Consider the following 7768-nt stretch of genomic DNA (forward strand, 5'->3'; position numbering starts at 1 on the left):
TGTCCACACTGACACCCCAGAAACTGTACCCATTCTCACTGTCCACAGTGACACCCTGAAACTGTCCACATTCTCACTGTCCACACTGACACCCTGAAACTGTACCCGTTCTCACTGTCCACACTGACTCCCTGAAACTGTCCACGTTCTCACTGTCCACACTGACACCCTGAAACTGTCCACGTTCTCACTGTCCACACTGACACAGCAGAAACTGTTCCCATTCTCACTGTCCACACTGACACAGCAGAAACTGTTCCCATTCTCACTGTCCACACTGACACAGCAGAAACTGTTCCCATTCTCACTGTCCACACTGACACCCTGAAACTGTCCCCATTCTCATGTCCACATTGACATTACCCACAACTTTGTGTTTGCATGTTACACTGAAGCCATCCACATTGATATTGTCCACACATATATTCTCCAACTGACACTCTACAACAGCATACTGTCCACAATTCTCTCTACAAATTGTCTCTCCACACTGACACTCCCCATGCTGATACTAACTACAACTTAGTGTTTGCACCCACAATGTCTATGCTACAATGTGCACGCTCACATTGTCCACACTGACACTGTCCATGCTGACACACTGCAATGATAATGTCCACATTGACCATGTCCACAACTTATATTTTCCACACTGATAATGCCCAAATTGACACTTTCCACGACCCTGGCACTATGCATGCTGATACTATCCATACTGACACTGCCCATACTTACTCTGCTGCACTGATACTCTCCCCACTCTTACAGGTCGGAACTTTTACTGTCCACACTGATCTTGTCCATGCTGATACTGTCCCACTGACATGTTCATACTTATTCTGTCCACATTCGCACCGTTTATAATCACGTTTTCAACGGTGACTCATGTCCAATCTATCCTCTTGGCATATCTGCTCCCTGACTCATCCATTCATTACTTTTCCCTCCTGATCTTGTGTTCCTGTTCAAGATCTAGAATGAATCCAAGTATAAGAGTTTGGAAGTGCAGACCTGAATGCAGAAATTAATCTGTGCATAATAAAAACTGAAAATGCTGCTAAAACTCAGAAGATCTGGCAGCATCTGTGAATCTGAGTTAATATTTCGAGTTCGATAGAACTCCTCTTTGAGTTCCAAAGAAGTTGTGTCAGACTCAAAACATGAGCTCTATTTCTGTCTCCATAGAGGACTCTTCTTTGAGTCAGCCTTTGAAGGATTTGCCTGGACCCCTCCAAAAGTCTCTTTTTAAACTGGAAAATTCTGATGAAACTAAGTAAATAGTCAGTTGGGAAAAGTTAAAGTATTGAATATAGCCTGACTCCAGAGTAATCCTTAACGAACTACATACTTATGTCACACACTTCCCTTAGACCTCTCACACCCCCAGTCCCTCACCCTATGCCCTACCTTGTAAGCTGATACCCTGAACCACTCTGCACCCAAACCCCCATCAGACCCGACACCCACCCTCCCCACCCTGCATGAGATTATCACCCCTCAGAAAATCCAGCCAAAGAACTTTGTTTCCCTCTCCACAGATACTACCAGACCTTTTGAATCCTTCCAACAGATTCTGTTTTCATTTTGGATTTTCAGCATCCACAGTGATTTTAACTTTTTCATTCACTGCCACTTCTGTTCTAGGAATGCCCACCTTGGAGATGTTCTACTAGCCTTTCCAATCAGGGTTTGTTTTACTTTGTTCAGCTCCAGTGCTTTCTGTATTATTTACACAGAAACGTAGTAAATAGGAGCAGGAGTAGGCCATTTGGCCCTTTGAGTCTGCTCTGCCATTCAGTATGATCATGGCTGATCATCCAACTCTGTACCTGTCCGCACTTTCTCCCCATATGCTTTGATCCCTTTACACTAATAATTTCTGCTTCCTTCTCATGTTTGATCAGATATCAATCAAAATTCACTTCCACACCAGATCACTTTCCTCAGCAAATGTCTCCAGCTCTGACCTATTCCACATGAATGCAACTGAAATTCCAACCTTTATGCACCACACCTACTCTCTCTACCTTCTTTTCGACAGCAATAACTCACTGTATCTCAGAGCTGTTATCCTTGATCTCATCTGATGCTTTAACAAAAAAAACTCTTCCTTCTACCTTTCAGCTTTCAAGGATCACAAGCTTCAACAATTGTGGACCCTTCCCCCATTTCACTTTCATCTGACCCCATCTCCCCTTTCATTCTCACTCTTTACTGTGTTTTCACAATCCCCTATAACTTTCCCTTTGCTGATCTGAAACGATCAGTCCTCAGTTTCATCTCCTTACACAAACTGTTCCCAGGTGCTGCACCCACAGTTGGAGTCACAGAGACAGCAAATGGTGTTCATAAAATCATAGCAAGTTTATGGCATGGACAAAGGACACATGGCTTATCATATCTGCACCAGCTGAAAAATTAGCCACCCAGTTTAATCCTAATTTTTGGCATTTGGTCCATAGCCCTGCGGGTCAAATTGAAGTGCACGCCTTCCTCCTCTGAGACTGCACCCTGCACCAGCATCAAGGCTCAGGAATCACATAATCCTTAAATTGCTCTTGTTGCCTGTCGGTCCTGGGTCTGGATACCTGGCCCTGACCATAAACCTGGCAACAATCCATCTGCCTGAACTCTGCCTTGTCACCTTGGCACTGAAAAGCAGCTTGGGCACTAACATCAGCCACCTCAAGACCCTTAAGCTGCAGTTCTGTTGCTTTCTGGCCACGCTTCATGAGCAGGACTGATCAATACAGAACACAGTACCATTTTTAGAAAGTACTTTAAAAGACACAGATTTTTATATTGATATGGAGTGCTAAGAGAAACTTTTTTACAGAGCAAGTGGTTAAGATCTGGCGTGTACAGCCTGAGAATGAGTGGAGACATGTTCAATCTAAGCATTCAAAAGGGAGACAAGACCATAAGTCATAGGAACAGAAGTAGGTCTTTCAGCACATCGCGTCTTCTGCACAATTCAATGAGATCATGGTTGATCTGATAATCCTCAACTTCACTTTCCTACCTTTTTCCTATAAACCTCGATTCCCTTACTGACTAAAAATCTATCTCAACCTTAAATAATATTAATGACCTAGCCCTTCCCTTAAGGGGAAACAACCTTTTCTCATCTACCTTGTTAAGTCCTCTAAGAATTGTGTATGTTTTGCCTTTCATTCTTCTATATTCCAATGAGTACAGGCCCAATCAATTCAATTTCTCTTCATAAGGCAGACCGTCCATACTTGGCATCAGCCTGGTGACCTTTCTCTGGACTGCCTCCAAGGCCAGTATGTCTTTCTTTAGATAATGGAACCAAAACCGTTCATCGTATTCCAACTGTGGTCTGATTAATGCCTTAGATAGTTTTAGCAAACCTTCCCTATTTTTATATTCCATCCCCTTTGAAATAAAGGCCGCATTCTGTATTACCTGCTGAACTTGGATGAGTCCCATTATACTCTTCCTGACTTAGCATCATACATCATCCTTCTGTTATTTAACTTCTGCTTTCTAGCCAATCACACAGTTTTTTTTGTTCTCTCGCACTTCCTCATGCAGTCCATGTATTAGCTTAATGAGTTACATCTCTAACTTTTTACAGTTCTAATGTATGATCATGTACCTGAGAAGTGTTTCTCTCACCAGATATTGCCTTATCTAATTCCTAGCATTTCTCATTATTATTTTGGAATTGTAGAGAGCTGCCCGAAGCCAATGATTCAATGTGTATTCACAGAAATTCAATGCAGCGAAAAAGAAATGAGGAAACTCTGTAGTGATAGTATCAAGTTTTTTGAAATTTAGTTAATTATTACTCATTAATTCATATGCAACGCATTTTTTAAAATTGACTAATACAGTGATGACTGGGTTGGAGTCATCAAGTGAACTTAGAGAGAACTAACCCACATTAAGAGCAGATAGACACACTCCTGTGTAATTTCTGTTTGTGTGTTTGGCAGCATAGGACGGATCAGTTCAAAATTACTGAGACATTTCGTAAGGAGACAAATTTGGCACCCTCTGGTGTACTACTTCAGTACAACAGGTTTGGAAAAAAGGCTCCTATAACAATCTACTTTATTATTTCAGCAAATCATTAAAGTTTCAACTATATTATTTAATAAAACATTTTATAAACTTAGAGGTAATTTATTTATACTTAATATCCTTTAAAACAAAACCAGGATAATGGTATGTTCAAAGGAATTCCAAAATACACACTTTTTGTGTTTAAATGATTTAGAAAATGGATCGATGATTTACCCAAGCTTCTAAACTATTATTACTGCAGACTTTTGTCTTCTTATCCTTATTTCAATAAGGTTATTCTTGCAATCAGTTTCCTTTCATCCAGTTTCCCACTCTTGGATTTATCATGCTGTAACTACAGACAGTGATTTTACTCTTGCTTCTATGAAATGATTATGCAGCCAGAGCTTCATACACCATTTTCCATCAGATTATTAATGCAGTAATGGTTTTGTACTCCTACACTTATACGCTTAATATTGCAGCCCAAGATCATTCCCCTGATTCTATAGAGTATGACTCTAGTCAGAGGTTCATAAATTTGTTTCATATGATAATTTCTTCAGACATAGATTCATGCTGCTGTTTATTACATTATCACTGTACTCATAGGTTCATGCTGTTGTTTCTTTAGGATTATTACCTCTATCAGATTCTTATTCCTATTTCACTGGGATAATAGCTACACTCTTAAATTCTTATATTTATAAATTATTGCTACATTTAGAGGGTTTTTTTTAAATTCACTCATGGGATGTGGACATCATTGGTCAGGCTAGTTAAGATTATTATGGCAGTCAGACTTTCTGATACTTCACTCTATAGGTTTGTTACTGCAGCCAAAAATTCTAATCACTGTTTCTTTGGTGTTATTACTGCCATCTGAAATCTTAATGCTGTGCCTGCTTTTGCAAATGGAGATTCTTACTCTTCTCTCTTTCGTATTATTGCTGAAATTAGCATACCATTTTTTTGGTCAATTCAGCAGTCAGAGATTCTACTCTCCTTTTTCATAGTTATTAGTTCTTAGCTCTATTTTGAAGAAATACACCGCAGTCAAAGGTACTAACAGTCATTTCTCTCTGGTCCTTTCTGCAGAGATTCTTACTTCTATATTTTGAACAGACTATTACTACAGTCAGGAATTTCTGTTCTGCTTCTACAAGGAAATTACCGCAGTTAGAAATTCTTCCTGCTGTTTCGATGCCATGGTTCCGTAAAATCACAGAACAGTTACAGTACAAAAGGAGATCATTCATGGTGTTCATGTCAGTTCTCTGCAAGAGCAATTTATTTAATCCCATTCCTATCCACCTTATGGTCCAGTGAATTTATTGGGTCTATCTGTTCCTGTAACTTTTTTCAAACACACAAACACAGTCAAAGTAAGTAATGTTGAAGAGAATAGTGCAGGCATACAAGTTATAAACAAAAGGAACAGTTCACAATATGTGTTCTGGAAAACATGCTTTGCAAGCTTGAGGAAAAGACATTTTCACTCCTGAAGTGTAGTTTGGGTGAATTCAACAGCCAAGTCTTAAGCCACAGTCCTTTTCAGGATTCTCAAATAGGCAAACTTTCTGTTGGTTGCACAGTTGGTTGCTTGTAGTCTTTGATTACTTTTCTGTCATGCTAGCCCGAGACCTCATGATGTTTCAGCCTTCAGTTTCTAAGACAATATGGTATTGCTCATTCCGTTACTGTGCTGTCTGCGTCTCTGCATTCAACAGTTAAAGGTTACAAAGGGGCAAACACGGTTACCTTACATGACTCCAAACATGACTCCTTATGGTTGCAGTACCTTTTCCAAATAGGGTGGTGGCCTTGCGTTAATTAATCACATGTTGGTTTATAGTTTGAAGACATTCATCATGAGGGAGTTAAGGAAATCACCTCCCTTATTTCAGAAAAAATGAGTTCAATTCAGGAGTCTCTTTTCATGATTTCAAGATGGGTGGGATTGACACCTCTTAGTCTTGAGTGTATCTTTTTGTCCTTTTGAGACATGAGGCAGTGTTTTGAATACATAAGCTAGGTCATCTGACTTTCAGCAGCCATCTTTGCAGCATGTTGGCCATTTTTAAATGGAGTATGTGTTTCCAATTGGGAATTAGATTTGCCACCATTAGACATGGCTGCTGTGATCCACACACACATGCACAGCTGCAAACATAACATCATTCCATTTGTGTAAATAAAAGCTCTTGATGTACTTTCAAAAGGTCCCAAGTTTCAAGTGATATTTGCTATATCTTTTGGTCATTTTCTCCAAAAAGCTAATAGACTTTAATCATAGAATCCCTACAGGGTGGAAACAGGCCATTTGGCCCATTGAATTCACACCAACCCTCCAAAGAGCATCCCACCCCAACCCAACCCAACCTTATCCCTGAAACCCTGCATTTCCAATGGCTAATCCACCTAGGCCTGCACATCATGAACAACTTTAGCATGGCCAATCCATCTAACCTGCACATCTTTGGACTGTGGAAGAAACCAGAGCACCTGGAGGGGACCTGCACAGAAATGGGGGCATGTGTAAACTCCACTCAGATAGTCACCCAAGGGTGAAATGAAACCAAGGTCCCTGGCATTGTGAGGTAACACTGCTAACCACTGAGCCACTGTGCCGTCAATTGACATTAATGTCAATGATTCACTGTAAAGTATGGTCAGATTGGTTTCAACATAAATAAAAATGTCCTTCTGTGAGAAAATCACATAGGAATACTGGAGTAGGTCCAAAGGGATGTGCTGAGATTGGATATATGCAAGATTAAATGGACTGGTCCAGAAGGGGAATTGAGAACTGAACAAATGACAAAGTATCATTGGATCTCTCAAAACACAGGGAAAAAGAATCATATTTGTATTTATTTGGCCCTAGTGACCTTGTGTTTATATATACTATGTGGTGCTCTGGTGCTAGATGCAAATTTAAAAGCAGCTGATTGATTGCCACGTACGTGTACGGTCTTCCACCTGGTGATAACTTTGTGAACGTTGCGTAAAGCTCATGTCTTGGAGGTTGGACAAGGTCAGAAATCACACGACACCAGGATATAGTCCAACAGGTTTATTTGAAAACACAAACTTTCGGAGTCTCTGTCCTTCTTCAGGTTTTTGTGAGGTGGTATCAGACACAGAATTTATGAGTAAAAGATCAAAGGGTCACACCACTGATGAGGATGTATTAAACAAACCTAAGATGTTGTTAAATCTTTCATCAGTGAGAAGGTTTTAATTGACTAATATGTATATGCAAATCCCCAAATTCCTTTCAAGTCACTGCCCTGAGAGAACTAAAGGTTTTATCAGTGTAATGAACAGGTCAGACAATGCATGTTAGGTGTGAGGGCTTGTTTAGAATCTGTCTGTGTTTTGGTTTGGAATCAGACTGGTTTTATTTCTAAAGTAGGAATTTATAAAACACCCCACATTGACTAACTGTCTATGAATTGTGTGCTTTTTGAACAAAATAGGATGTATCTGCAAATACAAATTAATCTCATAGATTTACGTGTGTGTGTGTGTGTGCGCGCGCGCGTGTGTGTGTGTGTGTGTGTGTGTGGGAGAGAGAGTGAGTGTGTGTGTGTGTGTGTGTATGGGAGAGAGTGTGTGTGTGTGTGGGAGAGAGAGTGTGTGTGTGTGTGTGGGAGAGAGAGAGTGTGTGTGTTTGGGAGAGAGAGAGTGTGTGTGTTTGGGAGAGAGAGTGTGTGTGTATGTGTGTGTGGGG

This window comes from Rhincodon typus, chromosome 9 (assembly GCF_021869965.1).
Source record: "Rhincodon typus isolate 14 chromosome 9, sRhiTyp1.1, whole genome shotgun sequence".
NCBI lineage: Eukaryota > Metazoa > Chordata > Chondrichthyes > Orectolobiformes > Rhincodontidae > Rhincodon > Rhincodon typus.